The 23,494-nt window shown below is 45.5% G+C and overlaps 1 long non-coding RNA gene across 1 annotated transcript in view; it reads left to right on the top strand.

Annotated features, from left to right (window-relative positions):
- The window catches only part of LOC143841229 (uncharacterized), a 37,973-nt gene extending 15,979 nt beyond the window's left edge, over positions 1-21,994 (top strand). Inside the window, exon 4 of the long non-coding RNA XR_013232637.1 lies at positions 21,847-21,994. This is a non-coding gene — a long non-coding RNA (uncharacterized LOC143841229). The remainder of the gene's footprint in view (positions 1-21,846) is intronic.
- Positions 21,995-23,494: the final 1,500 nt, after the last annotated feature.

The following is a 23,494-nucleotide window of genomic DNA, read 5'->3' as shown; positions in this document are numbered from 1 at the left end:
CTGATTCCACCAGGGGTTTCCAGTTCGCTTAATTGTAGAACGTCTGCTGGTTTCTTAGGGATCTGTTGATACAGAGTAGCCAGTCTCTGAAGTCTTCTTTGTGGATCTAGGCCAGGGGTAGTCAAAACTGCGGCCCTCCAGATGTCCATGGACTACAATTCCCATGAGCCACTGCCAGCAAATGCTGGCAGTGGCTCATGGGAATTGTAGTCCATGGGCATCTGGAAGGGCCGCAGTTTGACTACCCCTGATCTAGGCAGAGGGTGGCAAGGTACCAAATGCTGAATGGAATTCTATAATCTCTGCTCATAAAACTGAACATCAAACACTGCAAAAGCATGTAAACACAGCTTGAATAGCATAGCAATCTTCCCCGTAAAAAAAACCCAGAAAGAAAGCATTCTGACCCTTGTGTATAGTGTTGCTATCAGAAACAAAGGAACAAAAATAATTAGACAAGCTTTTGTCTTGTACTTTATTTGCACTGCTGGCGAGGATCTAAAGGAGTTGTTGGCAGGAGTTGTGTTTGTTGCTTTTAGAGTGGCAGAATCCACTACCAAAGTGGCAAGCGGTTGTTGGATTGCAGAGTGGCTTGCCTCTTCATTCACGGGATCACAGCCTATCTGCAGGACTAGTCTGTTAGCCCTGTTAGTCTAAGAGAGGGCTTCTAAGCATACCATCGGGTGAGCAGGTGGAAAGGATATCTGCCTGTACTTGAGCATGCTCAGGAGTAGCCCATGCTTGATGAAATAGCATACTTGGCAAGGCTCCCATGCTGTGGTTGCCCCGAAGACTGTACAAGATGCAGCTGTCTGGGAGGGCATTTCGATTAAGGTGGGAGGGTGTTTGCTGTTAGCCTAAGGCAGGGGTAGTCAAACTGCGGCCCTCCAGATGTCCATGGACTACAATTCCCAGGAGCCCCCTGCCAGCATTCGCTGGCAGGGGGCTCCTGGGAATTGTAGTCCATGGACATCTGGAGGGCTGCAGTTTGACTGCCCCTGGCCTAAGGGCTTTTCAAAGCCCTCATGCCATTTTTGCATCCTCAAGTCAGTTCATTCATTGTATTGAATTTTGAAGCTACAGGATTAGTTGAACTTGCCATATCATTATTATTGTTTGTCCACAGTCTAGGCTTTTTGTGCTGTTATTGTTAAGATGTTATATTAAACAAAGACGGCAGCATTGGCCTGGTGTTTCTGGCTGGTTGTGGTCCCATGTTGATCTGCAGTTTGACTAGGAGAGGATCGAATTTCCCAAACCACCCAGTGGTTAGCGGGTGTTGGAATTGAGAACAAAGGAAGAGGCAACAATTTCTGAAAGGATCCTCTCAGAAGACAAAAGTGATGCTTCCTGGTCTCTGGTGAAGTACTTCCTGTGCCAGTAGGGATGCCACCCTCCAGGTGAGACCTGGGGAACCCCCGGAATTACAGCTCATCTCCAGACTACAGAGATCAGTTCCCAGGGAGAAATTGGATGCTTTTGAAGGTGGACTCAGTGGCATTGCATCCCACTCAGTGGCATTGCACCCCTCATACTCCCCAGGCTCCATCCCCAAATCTACAGGTGTTTCCCAAACACTGGCAGCCCTACACCCCCATCCCCCGCCAGTGGCCAGGAAGGTCCTATTTGTCAATGAGGCACAGGAAAGCCCAGATGGAGTATTCACTTTGGCGGAAGAAGGAAATGAATACTAAGAACACATTGACAAGAACCATGCCACCCTTTGGCACTATTTTGGAGATCACTGAGTTAGCCCACGGAGAGATCTTGGCAAGTCATTGAATATGTGCAGGCACACCCCCCCCCACACACACACACACATAAACATTTCAATCTGTGTGTTGTGTGTGGTTTTGTATGTGTTTATTTTGCCATGGTCCAGAAGGATATAATTGATAATACTTTGACCCTTCAGTACTCACATCTTAATAGCAGAGATTTTGCTCTCCGTGTTTTCGCTCCTACAAAGTTGCCATTAACTTTAAAGGTCACTGCAGTTTCTCTGGGGGATAAAACACTGGCTAAAGAAAAGTTGTCACAGAAAAATTGCTTGGGACCACAGGCTGGAGGAAGGTTGAATATTTTAACAGATTTTCACAGGATGTTAAAAATAGAAATATATATTAGTTTAGATTGTTTCATTCTTTTTGTGCTTGGGGCTGGTTTTACGGTTTTCTTTTTAAAAGGAGGAGGTTGGTGCTGGTCTAAGAAAATTGCTGCCTTTAAAGGATAGAAATTAGAAAAAATTGGATGGCTAGTTTGTAGGCCAATTTTTTTCTCAATTCATTGTTAATATTTTTATTCATTTCCTTACAGACAGAGCTGGGGAGTGATTTGGGGTTTGAACTGTTTATTCTTAGACTTCAGTTCTACTTCATCAAGGAAAAGTCACCTAGAATTCTGCTAGGTAGGTTATTTAGACACAAAGGAGGACAGGCATAATTTGTAGAAGCGGGAACTACATCTTCCTTTACCCTTTTATTTATTTATTATTATATTTCTGTACAATTATAACATCTAATTGTACCTGCTTAACTTCCCTCTTCAACAAAACTATTAAAACTACAGTTCTGTCCTTCTTTGAACTTTGAAAGCCATTTTGGTGTAGTGGTTAGGAGTTCGGACTTCTAATCTGGTGAGCTGGGTTTGATTCCCCACTCCCCCACATGCAGCCAGCTGGGTGACCTGGGGCTCGCCACAGCACTGATAAAACTATTCTGACCGAGTAGTGATACTAGGGCTCTCTCAGCCTCACACATCTTAGAGGGTGACTGTTGTGGGGAGAGGAATTGTAGAAGGCAAATGTAAGCCGCTCTGAGACTCCTTCGGGTAGAGAAAAGTAGCATATAAGAATCAACTCTTCTTAATTTCCCTGCAACCCATTTTCTATGAGATTCAGTCATGGAGTAAGCAGTTGCCTTCATTCAGGACCATAAGGAAATGTAAATACTAAGGTAAAGGTGACTGCTGCTGGTTACGTTTCGTCACTCTCTTGGAACAGTCTAGTGGAAGCTACCTTTGTTGTTATACCTCAAGATTCTACATTTACAAACCACAGTATGGATAGGTGTGGGGAGCAGATGAACATGCACTACCACAAACACAAAGTGATTTCAACAGTATATTGTGAGAACAGCTGGGATGGACTAGCTGACATGGACTTTTCCTGGTGGGCTGATGTTCCACCTCATGTGGGTCAGACCACCCCAGTGGCGGAAGAGCAGTCCGTGGCCTGCTGGGTGAGCAGTCTGCCTCTCCATCACTCTTTTCAGGGCAGGACTGGAGGGCTGGGACATTTTTCAGGGTTGTTTTTCCCTCCCAATCTGCAGGAAACAGAACAGGGTCGCCAGTTCCCAGCTGGGGATTGGGAATCCCTTGGTTTGGCACCTTTCCCCCCCCAAGTCTGGGGTTTAAGGAACCAAGGAGAACCCCCTCCCCCCAAAAAAAACAAATAAACAGTGAAGATGCCTACATCACCCAGAAGTGGCATAGGGACCTTGGTGATGTTGGGGGGGGATGCTCTGGTAGTTGGGCAAAACTCTATGGTAAGAAGCTAATTCTATCATACAGTATTGGCCAAAAACCAGAACAATGCCCCTGACATCACCAATATCCCTGCATCAACTTTGGGAGATATAGAAACACATTTTTTCTCAAGCTTCTTCCCTCTCCATTCCAGAAAAGATTCCCCGATCTCCTGCTTGCTGGTCTGATGGACTTGGCAACCTTAAGAGGGAATGAGATGCGTGGTAATTGTTTTGGGTGGTAGATGGACATTTGCCGTAATTCTAGTTTGGTCCTCAGTGTTCTTTAAGACTGAGTCTGAAGTGTGGTGCCCCACCATGGAAAATAGACATGGAAGGAAATTGTAATGTGTAGTTGAACTTTGGCAGCCTGAGAGTACAGATGCCAATTCCAACTTGTGAAATTCCTGGAGATTTGAATGTGGCTCTTGGGAAGGGCAGAGTTTGGGAAGGGTATAATGGCATAGAGTCCACCCTCCAAAGCAGTATTTTCTCCAGGGGACCTGATCTCTGTTGTCTGGAGATTAGAGCCCATTCTGCACACATTACATAATGCACTTTCAATGCACTATAGAAGTAGATTTTGCTGTTCTGCATAGAAAAATCCAGCTGCAAAAACTCACAATCTTACCTGAGAGCCCCCAAAAAGTAACTCTTGTCTCTGAAGGCCCTTAAGTAAGAATTAGACATAGGAGTTATGTTTCTCCTGCAAGAGCACTGCATGATAGGAGGCTTTTAGGAAGACAATTTTGTTGCAAAAACGCTGACCGAGCAGGAGCATTTATCAAAATCACCAGCAATGAGCTAGAGGAAAGGACATGATGAAGCTGTCCTTCAGCTCATCATTCCTGATGATTTTCCACCACGTGTTTAATCAGGTTTTTAAAAGATAATAAAATATTTCCATAACCACTCAGTGGTATTAAATATACATATGGCAAATCTAGGTGCTGCCCAACATATTTTGCTGCCTGAGGAGGAAAATACTAATAGTACCCTTAACCCCACCATAACACAATGAAAAGAGTTCTGGATCATTTGAGTTCTAGAGCTCTGTATTAGTCTGTGGCAGAAAAAAACTGCAAGAGCCCATGGCATTTGGGGAAGCAATGCATGTACTGGTTATTACCGCAGTCTTTTCGCCGACTCTTTTAAATTGTCATTTTTAAAAACATTCCCATTTGTGCATGTACTCTGATACTGCGTTGGTTTGTTTGTTTGTTTTTGCAGTGATTATGCATTAGAAACAGTTATGACAGTAACTCTTTCAAGTGGGAGGGGGAACTTCCTCTGTTGTGCTGCAATGTCACCTGACTGCCACTCTAACACATGCTGCTGGCAGGGCCTCATGGGAATTGTAGTTCATGGACATGGAGACTTCAATACGAAATTTCAGTGGGGGGTACACAGGCTTTTGAGTGCCAAAACTACCACCTACCCCTTCTAAGGTATACTGTTCCTCATAGAGAATGGGCAGACCACAGGTTCCCAAGCAAACTGAAAGCCCCTACCCCATCTTACCCCTGCTGAAGTTTTTTAACTTCACTGTTGAGCCAGTCCAAAATGGTAGTCTCTGCCCATAGCCTGAAGCACCTCTGCATCCTCATTCTCCTGAAAGAGGGAATTGGGATTTCAGACAGCCTCTGAGCTGACACAAGGCAGCATAGGGAAGACACCTCCAATTCAGCAGCCTGATAAACTGTAAAACAATAGCACACACACACACACACACACACACGCATGGTCACTGACTGCTTGGAGATAGACTGCTGCTGCACGTGAGTTTTTGCCATGGAAATCGCGTCTGCAAGCTCACGCCCAGCCCAATTATTCAGGGTAGTTAGGGGCACCAAAACATTCGTCAATTGGAACTTGGCTGTGAGGCATTAGCGAGCTACTTTGCGGATAAAGTAGCTGTGACCTTCCCGCCACAGTTAATACAGTAAATGAACTGGAGACCTGTTGGTCACCTTTGGAGGCAACGTTTGATGGCTTCAGGCGACTCTCTTTAACCAAAGTGGACAAGTTGCTAGGGTTGGTTAGGGCGACCACTTGCCCCCTTGACCCCTGTCCATCTTGACTTCTCAAGGGAGGTGGCCAGAGGATAGGAGGCCAGATCAGGGACATTATTAATCTCTCTCTGGGCTCCGGGGAGTTCCCTGAGCGGCTGAAGGAGGTGGTGGTTCATGCTCTCCTAAACAAATCATCACTGGATCCGCGGGACCCAGCCAACTACTGCCCTGTGTCACATCTGGCATTTTTGGGCAAGGTAGTTGAAAGGGCTGTGGCAGACCAGCTCCTGGCATTCTTGGAGGAAACTTCGGCACACAATCCATATCAGTCTGGCTTCCGTCCTGGCCATGGGGTAGAAACGGTGCTGGTCGCCCTACTGGATGATCTCCGTCGCCAGCTGGATAGGGGCAGTTCAGCCATGCTGGTTCTCTTAGACCTGTCGGCTGCTTTTGACATTGTGGACCACGAATTGTTGGTCCACTGCGTGGCCGATATGGGGATATGGGGCACAGCGTTGTGCTGGATACACTGCTTCCTCCAGAACCAGTCTCAGAGGGTAGCGGTGGGGGATGAGTTCTCGCGTCCGTATGGACTCCCTTTATGAGGTCCCCCAGGGTGCAGTTCTCTCCCCAAATTGTTCAACGTCTTTATGCGCCCTCTGGCCCAGCTGGTGTGGAGCTTTGGGCTGGGGTGCCATCAGTACGCTGATGACACCCAGCTGCATTGGTTGCCAATTGTTGTCCGGATACGGTTCAAGTTTTTGGTTTTGACCTTCAAGGCCTTACGGGTTGGGACCCACATACCTGCATGACCACCTAATGCCCCATGCCCCCCCCACAGGGCTTTACACTCTGCGAGTGAAAATGTATTGATTTATTTATTGATTGTTCCTGGGAAGCACGCCTAACCTCAACCAGGGCCAGGGCCTTTTCGGTCCTGGCCCCAACCTGGTGGAATGAGCTCCCGGGTGAGCTGCAGGACCTGCGGGAGCTTACAGCATTCTGCAGGGCCTGTAAAGCGGAGCTCTTCCGCCAGGTTTATAATTGAGGCTGGGGTCGGTGAGGTAGATCCACACTCCCCCGAGTATCCATATTACCTCCTTCCCCCCCTCTAATAGTGGGGGGTGGGGAGGGGTTTTCCGCCATGTTGGCGATTATGTTTTAACTGGGGGTTTTAGTGGAAATTTTATGACATGTAACTCGCCACGAGCCGATTCGGGAGTGGCAGGAAATAAATCTAATCTAATAATAATAATATAATAAAAATTACTTGTCTGCTACAGTTGTACAGAGAAGCTATAGCTTTGTAATTCATGTGATTCCACACAGCCAGAGGCTCCACTACAGCCTGCCTCATTGGGCAGAGAATCAGTTGCAGGTACCTCAAACTCCTATTGGTGGATGCAGGACATCTACCTTGTATGATTGTTGTGAGGCTAAAATGCAGATGTGGAGAACTGTGTATGGCACGCTGAAGTCCTTGAAAGTAGTATACACCTTTTAAAAAACTGCCTGTGGACTGAATTCCCACAGTAGCACAACAATGTACTTTCCTTTTAATCATCCTTAGGCTGTATTTTGTTTGATAGTGCCTCCCTAAATACCTTTAAATGTATTCCAATACTCTTCGCCTCCCATATATCTATAGGTTTATCCAAACTGTGGAAATATTACCATCCGTCCATTAGAGTCCGTCAGTTGTTATTCATATGCCAGGGTACAGGAGCTATTATCGTGAAAACTGCTCAAATATATTATTGCTTTGATGTGTATTGATTGTCATTTTATCGAAGCCTAAAAATATCACTGACGTAAATAAAAGGGCTAGTTCGTGCTTGCCTGTCTCCTGGTTGAAATCAAGCCCATTTGGCAGGGCCATCAGTCACTCCATGAAGAACTCTTATTGTGTTTAGGAAAAGGGAATGTATATTTAATTTCTTAATGATTCTAGGAGCTTCTCACAGAGTAGAAGATGGGCTTGCCCATCAGATAGGCCTGCCAAATGGGCTTAGGTAACCAATCACAAATAACCACCTTAAAGTGAATTTCTAGCAAAGGCCAAGTGTTTATCATTAACAGGCATAATTCTAACGTATGAAAAAGTCTTTGTGGTAGTTTATTTTAGCTCATTTTTCTACAGCAACAGATGGTGGTCGTGAGTAAAGTTTGTCAGTAGGAAAAAGAACATCACTTTTGTTCTTAATCCTCCACCTCCACTTCCCCATTTTGTCCATACAATGATTTGGAGATGTAGGCTTTGTTATTTATATATTTAGCATATGTTTTGATCTCCTCTTTCCTCCACAGAGCCCAGAGCAGTGTAAATTATTCTGTCCTCTTCAGTTACATCTTCAGAAAAGCTCTGTGAGCTATTTTAGTTTGAAAAAGAGGGACTGGCTCAACAACACCCAGAGAGTAAGATCTGAACCTGATTCTTTCCGTTTTTAGTATAGCACATTAACCACTCCACTTGCAGGCTCTCAAAATTACGCTGAAAGACAGCAAGTTGCCCAAGGTCATCCAATAAGTTTCCCAGCTAAACAGGAATTTCAACTTAATCTGACACTCCAACCAGTGCTCTGCCTTGGTCTGTAAACCATTTAGGTTTTGCTTTCTAGAAGGTGGCCTTTAAAATCCTCATTGCTCAGCAAAAATGGAAGTGGTGGTTATGACCATAAATATTCAAGACTAGTGAGAGAAGAACAGGTGGAATTCAGGTAATATGGGCACTTCTTCTGTATAGAAGTATATCTGTTGGGTGCAACAGCTACAACTTTTGTTAGGACTTTTAGACTTGGCTGGGTCATGAGTCTCTCCAGAGAAATAGAGCTGCAGAGTAACAGAGCATTTTGAAAGTATGCCGTTATTAGTTACCTTTGTGGATGAGCCACAGATCTAGACTCCCAGAGCTTTGAGTTTTAAAAGAGAAAAATCTTTACTGGAAAGATTATTTACAAATACATATCATATTTATCTGCTTCAGTATCCTTATGGAAGAAGAGTACAAAGGCTTAATGAGTAGTTACAAAAGCACCACAGTGCAAGCCTTTATGGCAAGACTCCAGGCAGGACTACATGCTACACATCAGGAGATGGAGAGTTCTGAGCCTAATGGTGACAGCTCCTTGCTTTAGCAAAACACACCAAGCTTTTCTTCTTGAAAAAACAGGAAGTGGGTGGGAGCCCACCTTAAACAAGGAATCCCCAGAGCATATGCTTGGGGTTTTCCAACTGCAACCTCACAAGTGACCACTTGATGCCACTAGTGAGCACATAGGTGCAGCTCAGCTGCTTAAACAGCTTAACAACAGCCCTTCAAGGCTGACTTCACTAAATTACTTGTTGATTGCAATTCCAATAAGATGGCCAGACATCTTGTCAGGTAGGTGAGACTGAGAGAGCTATAAAAGAACTGTGATTTGCCAAAGGTTACCCAGCTGGGTTCATGTGGAGGAGTGGAGAGTTGAACCCGGTTCTCCAGATTAGAGGCTGCTGCTCTTAACCACTACACCACGCTGGCTCTCAGAACACATCACTCCACATTCTTTGAGTAGCGCAGAGTATGAGTTCTAGCCACCAGGACCTCTAAGCTTGCATATATATATATAAGCATAGTGGTTCATTATTGCTAACAGAGCAGGCTATTTGCTATTTGCCATCAGTTCTTTCATTAATGAGCCTGACCCAGCAAAGACAAATAGATTTTTTTTTTAATCTGCCAAAGTTTTACATTATCACACACAGTAGGTTTAACCTCTAGTTCTGGAAGAGATCTTTATTATTTATTCAAGAGAAAAGAACCCCAAATAGAGCTTGTGAAGTGCTGGAGTGAGTGACTCAGCATGCCTGGACATTGGAAGGTGTGTATAGATACTATTTTCTTGAATGGGATAACTCTCTTTGTCTTCACCTGAGAGCCACCTTCTGACCTCTCCTCTCCTCTCTCTTTGACCTCTCACTCTCTTCATATGTCCTGACTTGGAGACAGGGGTCTCCTGAAGAGTCGCTGTCCTTGTGCTCTCAAGCACATGATGCTGGATGAGCTGGCCATGTGCAGCAGGGGAGGTATTCTTTAGATTAGGCTTCTGTCTTTTCAACTGCAACCTGGATGTGAACTGAACTTACTTGACTAAATGTACCTTTTTTGCAATATACTTCTGGAAGATTTAGTTGCTCACTCAGTATCACACTTATATGACTCGGCAAACTCTGCTATATTAACCAAATATTCCAATATGAAGAGGTGGGGGGGAAGAGAATCAATAGATCATTGTTCAGCCCAAAGTATCCAGTCAGTTTTATTACGAAGCAAGCATGGAGGTTATAAAATGATTTATAAAAAGATTGATATAGCTATGCAGTGATGGAAAAGTTGTCGAATAATTTCAGAGAAAGCACAGAAGTTGCTGAAAGAGATATCAAAAGTAGACAAGATGGTTCCTCATGCTGCTTAAAAAGCTGTTTCAAGTATTCTGATTAGTTTTTAGCTGAATCATTTAAGGGCAGGCTTAAACATTCCCACTTAGAATCCAGTCCCAAGGAAAGGAATAGGTGCTACTTTAGAGTAACCAAGGTTAGGTTCAGGCTGCCCTGCAGGGTTGCTAACAAGCCTGGGGGGAAAACCCTCTCTGTTTAATAGAGGCTTAATGGATGGAAATGGGCAGCCAAAACTTTTCATGGCATGGAGGTAAACTTTTCATGGCATGGAGGTAAATATTGCCTCCTTAAGTCCCTGTTAAAGCTAGAGGGACAGTTTCCTCCAGGGCAGCCGGCAATTCCAGCTGCAAGTCTGGTTATATAAAAGTAAATTACAGGACATGGACCTCGACTGGAGTACTTGAGTACAAGGAATTATGCTAAAGCAGTAACTAGAGTGGCCAGTTTTTGAAACCAGCTCTGCTTTTCCATTTTAATTATTTCTAACTCCATGTCCCCATTCAATATGCTCCAAGTGGCTTTCAGATAATTAAACAATAAAAAATGCCATATGGGGGAAATACTTTTTAAGAACTGGCCATTGTTACTATTATCAGGGCTTTAAAAAAACATAGAACATCCTCCAGTAGGCTGCAAGGGGTGATGGTGGGAAAGTGCTCAGTAATCCCCTGTGTGGAAATTTGGTTGCCAATGTGAATACCTCTGGATTAGACTGGTGATGCGAGCAAAATGAAGAACCCTCATCATGTAGAAGCCCTCTTGGGGCCTATCAAATGTCTCTGGAAAGGGGGCGCCATCAACAAGGTGCCTCTGCTGACAAGTCTTTCTTGTATGGCCCTATAACTTACCTCAGATAAAGGGGGGGGGCTAAAGCCTTCCTTCCTTCCGATATGGCTTGCACTTGGAGTGCATTCTTTCTTCTGCATGTCCCACCTTCCTCCCTAATGAGGGCTCAAAGTGCCTTATATTGTTCTCCCCTCCCCCTTATTTTTTCCTCACAACAACCCTGTTAGGTAGGAGAACGAAGTTTGTGTTCAGCGGCACCTTTAAGACCAACACAGTTTTCACATTGGCTGAGAGTATATGACTAACACAAGTGACTTTTCATGGCACAGTGGAGGTTCAAACCTAGATCTTCCAGATTCCAGGCTGATGACACTGAGCAGAAAAAGTCTTGTCCCATTACTAAAGGATCCATCTGTGGGTGTGGGGAGCTGATATAGGGATATAAGTAACGTCACCTGATAATTTCTGCAGGTCAAACTGATATGAAAGGGACACTATTTGTAAAAGTTGGCAGGCCTTCCCAGCATCTGGCCTAAAAAACAGGTGTGTCAAAAATGTATAAGCTACTCTATTTCTCACCAAGAAAAGTAATGTAGTTACTCTGACAAAACTGCAATTCTCCCATCCACTAGTCATCTTAGGAAGGAGCTTCCCCGAGTTTCTGTGAGAATGTACAAATAAAGCCAATAAAAATAAAATCAAGGCTTTCTAGAACAGGAGAAAAATGTTCTCCTTGAGGGTCTTTCATATGAAAGTTACATACCCTCCCACCATTGCCCTGATAAAGAGACCTAGCTTGCTCACAAGCTTTTGTTTGCAGTTCATGTGGTATATTGCTGATTCTTAATTTTTTAAAGTATTATATTTGTGCTATTTTTTCCATGGAGAGATATCTGAGTCTTTAACTTCTTGCTCAGAACATTTTGTGGGGAATGTGTGGACCTATGGACAGATGAATAGGCCATAGAGTCCTAGGGATGGGAGGGGCCAGATTGGTCATCTAAGAAAACACCTGTGCTCTATAGGAGATGGCTACCCTATGTTCAAATAGGTACTATGGTAATATAAGTGTATACATGTAGGTTAGATAATTTGTATCCATATGAATAAAAACCTTGGGGGAGAAATTGAAATTGTGATAGGTATATCTGTCAGGTGAGGAAATTTAGGATGGCATCAAATGGTAAAAGGAGGCTGTGCTTGACTATTAGATATATAATGATTCATATTCATACTTTCTACAGGAAATTGGGTGCTCTTTGGATTTTCCACCTCACCCCTCAATTTCCAGAAGGCGTCTTCTTTTCTTTTTTTCCCGCTTCTTGGCTTCCATGCTCCATGTGGGTACAAATTATCTAACGAAAGCGCTTCCTAGTCGCCAATCTGTCAGTAACACTCTGCCAACGCTGTTTGCCAGCTTGGTTCTCCAAATTTCCTTTCTCAGTTGTGATAAGTACTGCACTGAGGGAATTCATATTCATGAAACGGGGGGCCAGAGATGAACAGTGGTGACAAAATTATTCATTTATGTTTCCATTTTTCCAGACAAACTTGGCATGCAAGAATTGTCTTGTGTGGAAATTCTAATGTTTTTTGTCATGACTCTCTTATTCCATTCCTGAACACTGAGGATTCTCATTCTCTAAACCTTCCAGTTGTTTTTTTTAATATAAAACATTATGAGAGTCTGTTCCAACCATATGGAATTAAATAATGCTCAACACACTCTGAGCAAAAACCCATTTGCATATTAGTAATTTAAAAACCACATCCGTTCAGTTCCGGCATGTCTAATAAATATTTCTTGTTCTAAAAGCTCATGTTCTCACAAACATATCTAGAATCAATTTCAAGTAAGTAGCCATGTTGGTTTGTAGTAGAAGAGCAAGATTTGAGTTCAGTAGCACCTTTATGACCAACCCCTAAGGCAGCCTTTCTCAGCTTTTTTACCATTGAGAAACCCCTGAAACATTCTTCAGGCTTTGAGAGACCCCAAATGTGGCACGGTCATGCATAATGGCCCCCAGGGCCCCTCCCCTTCCCACCCCCTCTAGGCCCATCATTGGCCATTTTGGGAGGGATGATTGAGGGTCGTCAAGAAAGCCTGCCCTAGGTATAAACTTCTGCCTTCATCAGATCCAAAAGAGCTTTTGACTCTTGAAGGCTTATGGCCTGGAAATCTTGCTGATCTCAAATCTTGCTTACTTAGAATCCAGTTATCAATATCAGATGTCTTCTGTTTGTAGACATAAATGCCTGAATATAAGATGCAGAAAAGTGTTTCTACAGCCTATTATTAGGAATTTAGTTTGGAAATTGATCTTATTCCTTCTTTGGCTCAGCACTGAATTGCTAAATGGACCTTTGTCCAGCTTTCTCTAACCTTTGTATTTTTATTGTCAGTATTTGATCAAATGTATCTCAATGTTTCATATTATCTCTATCGATATCTTGAGTCTTCCAGTTCATGGCTGTTTTTGGATTGAATGTTATTATTTTATTACTGTTAATCATTCCAAATCATAGTATTTCATTGATTAAAGCATGCTATTATGTTACTGTTAATAGTTTAGATTTCTTTATTTGGCACATTTTTGTTCTGCCCTTCCTCCAAGGAGTTCAAGATGGTACACATCATTCTCCTCTCTTCCATTTTAGGTTCACAACAACTTTGGGGTAGATGAGGCTGCAACAGCATGACTGGCCAAGGTCATCCAGTATGTTTCATGCTACAGTGGGGATTTCAACTGGGTTTCCTATGTCCTAATTCTAACCACCATACCAAACTAACTCTACTTGCTTTGATTTGCTATCTTTCAAACTAATATTGAGTACCACCTCAAACCCATATTTGACAGAATCCACAAGTTTCAATTAAATAGATCCATTGGAATCTTTTATTTTCCCCTGTCTATTATTCATTCATTCATTCATTCATTCATTCATTCATTCATTCATTCATTCATTCATTCATTCATCTTATCGCTTGCTGCTTTCAGCAAGCTGGCTCATGGCAAGTTACAAGTAATAGAATAGAAGTGGAGCTGGATACAGCATTAGCTGTGCCGTGGTCAGACCACTACGCCCTGCGGGCCCGGCTCAAGATGCCACCCCCTCCCCAGTTGGGCGGCGGGCGTATTTTAGCCCGCCCGCGGAGACTCATGGATCCAATTGGATTCCGGAATGCTCTGCGGGACCCGATGCCTCCTGGCGACTCACTAGCGGCCTTGGTGGCAGACTGGCAGTCACGCCTATCGGCTGCTATAGATGAGATCGCCCCTAAACGTCCTCTCTGCCCTCAACTCAAATGGGCTCCCTGGTATACCAGGGAGCTCCGGGAGAGGAAAAGGGAAGTGAGACGACTGGAGCGAGTGTGGCGGAAGACTCGCGACGAAGCTACGAGAACACCTCATCGCACGCTTATGAGGGCGTATGAGATGGCGGTGAAAGTGGCAAAACGGGAGTATTTTGCCGCGGAAATCGCGTCCGCAAGCTCTCACCCGGCCCAACTATTTAGGACAGTTAGATCTCTTACCGCTCTTGAGGGGCGCCAAAATAGTAGTAAATTGGAACTAGGCTGCGAGGCTTTAGCGAGCCATTTTGCGGACAAAGTCTCGTTACTCTGCCGCGCTCTTCCCGCCACAGTTAATACAGTAAATGAACTGGAGACCCGTTGGCCGCCTTTGGAGGTGACGTTCGATGGCTTCAGACGGCTCTCTTTACCCGAAGTGGACAAGTTGCTAGGTTTGGTTAGGGCGACCACTTGCCCCCTTGATCCCTGTCCATCCTGGCTCCTCAAGGGAGGTGGCCAGAGGATAGGAGGCCAGCTCAGGGATATCATCAATCTCTCCCTGGATTCCGGGGAGTTTCCTGGGCAGCTGAAGGGGGCAGTGGTTCACCCTCTCCTGAAAAGATCCACGCTGGATCCGCGGGACCCAGACAGCTACCGCCCGGTGTCGCATTTGGCATTCCTGGGCAAGGTAGTTGAAAGGGCCATGGCAGACCAGCTCCTGGCATTCTTGGAAGAAACTTCGGCACTCGATCCATATCAGTCTCGCTTCCGACCTGGCCACGGGGTGGAGACGGTGTTGGTCGCCCTGTTGGATGACCTCCGTCGCCAGCTGGATAGAGGCGGGTCGGCAGTGCTGGTTCTTCTGGACCTGTCGGCCGCTTTTGACACCGTGGACCACGAACTACTGGTCCACCGCCTCGCCGAAACGGGGATACGGGGCACAGCTTTACGCTGGATACGCTCCTTTCTCCAGGACCGGACCCAGAGGGTAGCAGGGGGAGATGAGCTCTTGCGCCCCTACAGACTTCCTTGTGGAGTCCCACAGGGCGCAGTCCTCTCTCCCACATTGTTCAACGTCTTTATGCGCCCTCTGGCCCAGCTGGTGCGGAGTTTTGGGCTGGGTTGCCACCAGTACGCTGATGACACCCAGCTCTATCTCCTCATGGACGGCTGCCCGGACTCTCCCCCAGAACCATTTGCCAGATGTTTGGAAGCAGTGACAGAATGGTTCGAGCAGAGTCGCCTGAAACTCAACCCCTCCAAGACGGAGGTCCTGTGGTTGGGACGTAGGGGGCGGGAACAGGAAGCGCGTTTACCCACCCTGGGAGGGACGCACCTTACCATCGCGTCCCAGGCCAGGAATTTGGGTGCGATCATTGACGCCTCCCTGACCTTGGAGGCACAGGTCAAAAGAGTAGCGGGCCAGGCATTTTTCCAGCTTCGCCAGGCCCGACTACTAGCGCCCTACCTGTCCCCCGAACACCTAGCCACAGTGATCCATGCAACGGTCACCTCCAGAATAGATTTCTGTAACTCGCTCTATGCGGGCCTTCCCTTGACCTTGGTCCGGAAACTCCAGCTAGTGCAAAACGCAGCTGCCATGGTCCTCACTGGTACACCTTGGAGGGCCCACATTCAGCCAGTGCTGAGGCAGCAGCACTGGTTGCCAATTGCTGCCCGGATCCGGTTCAAGGTTTTGGTTTTAACCTTCAAGGCTTTACGCGAGTTGGGACCAGCATTCCTGAGGGACCGCCTATCGCCCTATGCCCCCCGCAGAGCCTTACGTTCTGCGGGAGAAAATCTGCTGGTCGTTCCCAGCCCCAGGGAAGCACGCCTGGCCTCGACCAGGACCAGGGCCAGGACCTTTTCGGTTCTGACCCCTACCTGGTGGAATGAGCTCCCGGGAGAGCTGCGGGTCCTGCGAGATCTTCCATCATTCCACAGGGCCTGCAAGACGGAGCTCTTCCGCCAGGTTTACAGTTGAGGACGAGGCTAACATCTATGCCCCCCCCAGGGACCCGGGACCCGGGACCTGGGGTTGAGATTGGGGATTAGTACCATCAGTATCCCCTCTCCACCTGCGTGTAGTAGGAGGGGGAGGTTGATTAGCCTATCTTGCCAGGTTAGCTTGCTAACCGATAATGTTATATTGTAATTGTTGCTGGGGGGTTTTAATGGATTTTATTGGGGGTTTTAAAATGTTGTAACCCGCCACGAGCCGTAAGGGAGTGGCGGGCAATAAATCGAAAGATAATAATAATAATAATAATAATAATAATAATAATAATAATAATAATAATAATAATAATAATAATAATAATAATAATAATAATAATAAAAATCCCATATCCCGCAATAAATTAATAAAACAATTCCCCAAACTTATAACCATCACCCTCCCAAGTGGCGTACACTAAGGGCATTTCTGCACCCTTTAAATGTAGTGAAATGCTTATTTTATGTAGTCATTATGTTCCAGCCCCTCCACATGACATTGCCAACATCCAGTGTCTGGGCAATAACTGGCCGGCTACATCCTCCATTTTAAAGCGCTAGTTGGAGAATCGTATGAAGTGGATTTCCCAACCTATTTAGTGCAAACTACCAGAGAGCAACCAGCAGAGGGAAGGTACAGAGGCTCAAACACGCTAAAGGCACCTGCCTCCCTCTCCCTTGTTTCCAGGGACAGGAATGTTTTCAAAAAGGTCTAACATCCTGGAACAACAAATAGGCAGACAAGTATGCAGGTGTTGCCAGAAATATATCCCCCCAAAGTTTTAACACATAGCATGCTTCTCTAAAGTTCCCCACCCCAAAATCAGGAACGAGATTAATTTTTTAAAGTTATAGGCATATAGGTGTTTAAATAGAGAACTATGAATTTATGAATCATCAGGTAATACCCAATACTACACTTTTTATTAGGTACTAGAGGCAAAGCCTGTTGCACCCAGGAATAAAATGAATGCTAGCACATACACATGCATTGTGACCTTCCTGAGTTCTGTCCCTCCTCTCTGCCACTCCATGCTTGATCTTCAGATAAAGCGTGGTGAAGTGCTTAAAGAGTAGCAGACTCTAATCTCAAGAGCTGTGTTTGAGTCCTGACTCCTACTCCATATGCAGCCAGCTGTGTAGCACTCCCCTCCTCCACACACAGAAGGAACACAGAAGACAAAAGCGTTCTTCCCTTTTCAGTTAGCAAACCTTATGAACCACACAATCACCTCTCCATGTAGGAAATACCTGAATCTCTCCCTCCTTGGATTGCTCAGAGAAGCCATTGGCCAGAAGGTCCAAATTTAAAGGAAAAGAAGCCAATAATAGTCCATGAGCATGTCAAAAATGTCTTACACCCTCCACCTGCAACAACTTCTTCTGCCTGTGCTCTAGCTACATCTCTTTAAGGCAATGGCAATTTGTACCACCCGGTGTAGTGGTTAAGAGCAGCAACCTCTAAGGTGGTGAGCTGGATTTGATTCCCTGCTCCTCCACATGCTGGGTGACCTGGGCTAGTCACAGAAACTGATGTCACAAAGCAGCTTCTCTCAGATCTCTCAGCCTCACCTGACAGGTGGTCAGTTGTGGGGAGAGGAATGGAAGGCTATTATAAGCCAGTTGGATACTCCTTTGGACAGTGATAAGCAGGGTAGAGAAACAAGCTCTTGTTCCACTGGGAAAGTATTACTAGGGAACAATGTCTCCCCGCCCTCCACATGTCCCCAGGGTCTCAGTGCTTCTGTGCCCTGTCTACATATATCCCATCTTCCATGAGATTGGTTTCAAATTTGCTTTGTCTTGGAAAGATTGAAGCAAGACCAAGGTGGTATCCATATGGAAAGGGAAAGTCTGCATCTTCCCAGTCCCACCCCCATCAGCATCATTTTTCCTGCAGCAATTGCCTGTGCTGGCTAGCCCCCCCCCAAAAAAAAAACATTCCTCCCTTTGCAGATTGCAAATCTCACATGACTTACTCATGAGTAAACATTCCCAGGGTAGACGCTTTTCCTGGCTGCCTTGGGTTCCAGAGGGCTGGCAAGGGACTGTTTCTAGGCCTCCCACAGCTCCCCCCCCCCCCTTGAGAAGGCACACAGAGATTGTGCCACTAAGCAGCTTGCTTCCAATTGGCCCTGACTGGCAGAATGCAATTTGAGCTAAATGGCCTTCATTGGCAAAACTCAATTTGAACTAATTGGCTCATTAGCAGAGTGTGATTTGAACTGATCAGCACTCATTAGCAGAGTGCTCCATCTCTATTGGCGGCATACCCCATGGAGGGCCAATCAGGTAGTGTATGCGTAGACAGTTTGGATTTTATAAGATTTATTGATGGTGATATTCATATATACATATTCACTTAATTGTGTTATATGTATATGCTTTGTCAAGCATACACCTTTAAGAAAGTGAATATGGGTTATGTTTTTCTGCAGGCTACTGTTTTACCAATATTATTGATCTTTTTTGGAGGAATTATGCATTGTGGAAGCTTTTAACATCAGCAAATTTCATTGAGAACCCCTCAGGCATTTCTAGGGAAAGGCAACAAATAAAGAAATTACAGTTTGTTCAGAGCATTTATGGTGATGCGAAAGAAGGACTTCTGTTCATAGAAACAAAAATGTAGAGCTGGAAGTACCTCTGGGGTCATCTAGTCCAAGTTCCTGCACAAAGCAGGAAATCCACAACAATCTCCACACACTTCACCAGTGACCATGGCTCATGAGGTAGACATTCATCCCACTCATTCAACTCCAAGGTGAGGCATGGAGTTCTCCCATAGTTACAGAAATCCTGGAATGGCAGCTTTGGAGGATATACTCTGTGGTATACAATAATGACTTAAAAGACACAGAACCCCTAAAATGACATCACAACGCTGCTGTGCTTTCTCTTCCCCAGACGCTGCCTTCCCGATCACTCCCCCCAGTCCCAAGCTTGTTGGCAATGCTCTTTGGCAGACAGGTTTAGGCAGCCTTTCAGACACCCTTCCAAAACCCATGTGAACAGAAGCATCCATAGTTCTGTTGTGACATTGCTATTGCCATCTGCTGGTTGTGTGAGAAAACAGCAGGATGTGTCTCCAGAAGACGAGTATGAAGCTAACAGAACATGGCAAGATATTCTCAAAGGCCTTGAGAGCTTTGGAAGACAAATGCTTGTGGCGCTGAGGTTGCTTAATTGGACAAAATGCAGTACTGATGCCTCCTTTCTATTCCTGGATGCTCAGGAGCAATGTAAAGTGAGGTGACATCTCTCGTAGAGACATGGCTTATCTTTTCCCCACAGCCTTAAGACAGAAAACTGGGTGTAGTCTGCATGGAACTTTTATTCCAGTCCCAAGTCGATTCAGTCCCTGCCATCTCCACTGAATGCAATTTCCAGTTTGATTTTGTCCGATTTAAATTTTCCCTCTGCAACAAGCATGATTGACCTGGAGTGATCCTACCTTTATCCTGCAATATCCTGGAGTGTATATAACCCTCAATATTTGAAGAATCGGAATGAGAAAGCATGTGGAGCTCTGCCTGCTTCGAATTTGTTCCTGAACTCCGTGGTAGAGAAGCCTTGATTAGATGCATCCATAGAGATGGTTCATTTGGATCTGGTATAGTGGTTAAGAATGTCCAACTAGTATCTGGGAGACTGAAGTTCGAATCCTTACTCATGTCATGGAAGCTTGTTGGTGACCCTCAACAGCATACTTAACCTATTTGGTGTCAAGATCAAGTAGGTTGGCAGGGCTTGGTGATGCGGGGGTGGGGCATGGTAATGCAGAACTTCGGGCAACAGGTGCACACCTCACGTGCCTCCTGTACCTACCCACCCCACATGTCTCCTCTGCCAGCCTGCCTTCCTGCCCCACATCTTCTCTGACCTGCTGCACGCATCTTCTCTGTCTCCTGTACCTGCCCACCTTGCACATCTCCTCCAGCCTGCCCCATGCACCATCTTGATCTGCATGCCTGCCCATCACTGAGGGAACCCAAGGGAAGGCCTACCTGTCAGAGTCTTCCTACATCCCCACCCATGTGTTGCTCAGGGCATGTGCTCCAGTTACCTTACCCTAGATATGCTATCAGTGACCTTGGGCCATTCACATGCTATCTGAGCTTAAATTACTGCACAGGATTCTTGTAAAGATAAAATGGAGGAGAGAATATTGTGAACCAGCTTGGGTCCTCATTGAGTAGAAAGGCAGTGTATATATAAATGAAATAAATATATTCTGGAAAATGCTGCTGCCCTCTATGAGAGTGGCCCTTTGTCAAAAGGCTCTGCTTCTCCCCCAATGCCCCCAGGGTCACTTTGGCAGGCCCGTTTGGATCAGCTTTAGCATTCTTGTTCCTGGAGCCCTCTTGGGCCAGACTTTCAGGTTCCTCTCCCATCCACTGAGGAAGAGAGCAGCAGGAACATTGGTGGGGATCACCTGCAGGCAGCATTTTCAGAGCCAGTGTGACGTCTACAGGCAGCTGCTGCAATGCATGAAGTCACTCCTTTTTTTCAAGTGGCCCTTTTTTGAACCGCTGCTGCTATGGTGCAAGTGACTTCAGACCATAGCTGCCCCCTGCATGGAGATTCCAGTGCATGCCACCTCTGCCATTTTATCCATGTGGCCAGTCCAGGGGCATGCTCAGGAGTTCTCTAGAGTAGCGATCCCCAACCTGTGGGCCGTGGACCACATGTGGTCCTTCGACTAATTGGAGGTGGGCCGCGAAGGACGCCTTCTCCCCCCCCCCGGCCTTTTACTTCATCCCCCCCCCCCGGCCCTTTACAACACACTTCAAGTGTCATTGTCTCCCATCACTCCCAGATGGGACTATCTCGTTGCAGAGAAACAAGCTCAGGATTCCCATTGATTTGTCATTGTCATGAATTAAAATTTCCATGAAAATAAAATGTTCCTTATGTTCATTGTTGTGGCGTGTCTGTATCTTATTTTGAAGGGATGTTTAAACATTACCATAGCAATAAGAGAGCATTAGGGCAGTGGTTGAGAGTAGAGGAGTAAACTACCCCCCCCCGGGCCTCAGTAAAAGGCATTGAGTGGTCCCCGGTGAGTGGTCCCCGGCGTTGAGTGATCCCCGGTAATAAAAAGGTTGGGGACCACTGCTCTAGAGACATAGTTGCAGGAGCCATCCGTATGTAGCAAAGGAATATTAATTGCACAAGGAGTGAATGGAGCCATCCTAAGTGGAGTTAACCCTTCAAAACTCATGGCTGGGAAAGAGCAGCGTCGCTTAGGATTGCACCACAACCGTCTGTTTCTGGTATGTTCCGATTCAAGCAGTGGTACAGTCCAAAGTGCCATGTTTGCAGAGAAATTCCACAGCGTCTTTCTCTTTCCTTCGGTAAGCAATTTGTACCTAGCTGTCATAAATCCCCCCCCCCAAAAAAAGGTATTGGGATGTTAGCTACCATCTGTGCCCAGACACAACAAGCAAAAATGACTTCAGCACTCAGCGCACTGGGATTGTCTTGCATGCGCCTCACTGCTGTTCAAGGGAATTGCATGGCTCTATTCCCAGGTGTGGCCATGTCTCCAGCAGCCCTGCCCTTCAGCCATAGCCTTTGGGTCCCCTCCACGGAGTTGCAAGGCTGGCTGTAGTCAGCAGAAGGAGCCAGTCACCAGAAATAATGCACGGACTATGATAAACGAGCTGGAGTGAGTGAATCTGAAGAAACACAGCTGAGCTCACCAAGAAGGGTGATCCCTGGCATTTAAAAAATGCATGCAAATCTATTTTTAGTATTAATTAGGACATGAATATCCTTCTCTTTTTCTGTCCCAAAGCTGTTCGTTTGTTTGACACATTTGGCCGCTGCTTATCGCCTTGAAAGAGGTCCTCAGCAGGACTGTCTGCAATGCAAAGATGCATTTAGGATGCCAACAGACCTGGAGAAAACTACATGGAAATGGGCAACTGAACCTTTTCATTGTATGGAGGTAAATAACTTTACATGTTACCATCATTCCATTAAGCTTCTATTAAAAGGAGAGGATCTCTCTCTCTCTCTCTCTCTCTCTCTCTCTCTCTCTCTCTCTCTCTCTCTCTCTCTCTCTCTCTCTGGAACCCTAAACACATTCAGAAAATCAAAGTTATTTTCATATTTATTTGACTAGAATTCTATTGAAGGCACTTTCACACAAGCTGAATAATGCACTTTCAATCTCGGTGAACTTTGCAACTGGATTTATTTTTAAGCTATTTTTTATAATTATATTTATACTAGAACTTAAGCCCACTGTACTAAAAAGACAGCGGGCACTAGGAGCCCTCCTTGGGGCCCCCAACCCCGTGGACCTCGCCCCGCCACCACCCTCCCTTCCGCAAAGCCCTCTGCCCCAGGCTCCCTGCTTCACGGCCACCACTACACCACATTGTTTCTCAAGAAGAGATGTGTACGTGGGTCTTTCCAAGTGCTGGATGAAAAGTATCTAAAAGGGGGTGATTTAGTAGCCCACATGGGACAGGATATACACCCAGGTGAATTAGTCTTTCTCATTGTAGCTTCCAGCATCAGCATTTTTAAAATTTATTTAACAAATTGTGCTGCTCAGAATTGCATTCAGTTTGACCCCTAGGAAGATATCTTTAAAATACCATCCTATGTATCAGGGCATGCAGAAGCTCTCCCAAAATCCCAGAGGAGCTTTGAACAGTAATAGCAGAAGCAGAAGGATAAAACACAAGATGTGTCCTGCCAACTTGTGGATGACTGATGAAACCATGTTGAGGGCCCTCAGCGAGTATGCCATATCCATCCAATTATCATGATTGAAGAGTCATTTCCGAAACCAAAATCAGTTCAATGCTGATGGTCCTTATAAATTGTTCATGGGTTTTCTCAAAGATTGATGTCATTTTTACTATCATTTAACGAACATAATTCTTCATTCTTGGATTTTTCCACATTTATGTTGCAGATCAATGCGTTTTTAAACAAATACTCAATTGTTCGCTTGGTGGAAGGATTCATTTCTCAATCTCATTCTTTCTTCCTTCTCCTGTATATACTACACCATGTGGAGAGTCCCATGCACATTGACACACTTGCTCCATTGCTCTCCCCTCCCCCTTTGTGGTCAGGGGTTAAGCATCTTTTCACCCAATATAATATCCATACACCCGCAGTCTTGTCCCTGATCATACATGTAATCTAATGGGTCAAAAATTCTGTTCTGCTTCTGAAGTGACAATAAATCTATGAGATTATAGTTATAGACGAACTAGCTTCAAAGCTCGTTCCTAAGAACGGGCCTTGAAAGGGCCCCCTCCCCTGGTCCCTGGCCAAGCAGCTTAAGGTGGCCTTGGGCGACAGCTCGCAGCCAGATCAGGTGGGGCGGGTGGGGGCCGGGCAGCTCGTTAGCAGGGCCAGGACAGAGCTCCTTAACAGTCAGCTAGTCAGCTCCTTAGCAGTCCTTAACGAGTAGTCAGCAG

This window comes from Paroedura picta, chromosome 7, assembly GCF_049243985.1.
Source record: "Paroedura picta isolate Pp20150507F chromosome 7, Ppicta_v3.0, whole genome shotgun sequence".
In the NCBI taxonomy this organism is placed as follows: Eukaryota; Metazoa; Chordata; class Lepidosauria; order Squamata; family Gekkonidae; genus Paroedura; species Paroedura picta.
This window is presented reverse-complemented; position numbering and strand designations above follow the sequence as displayed.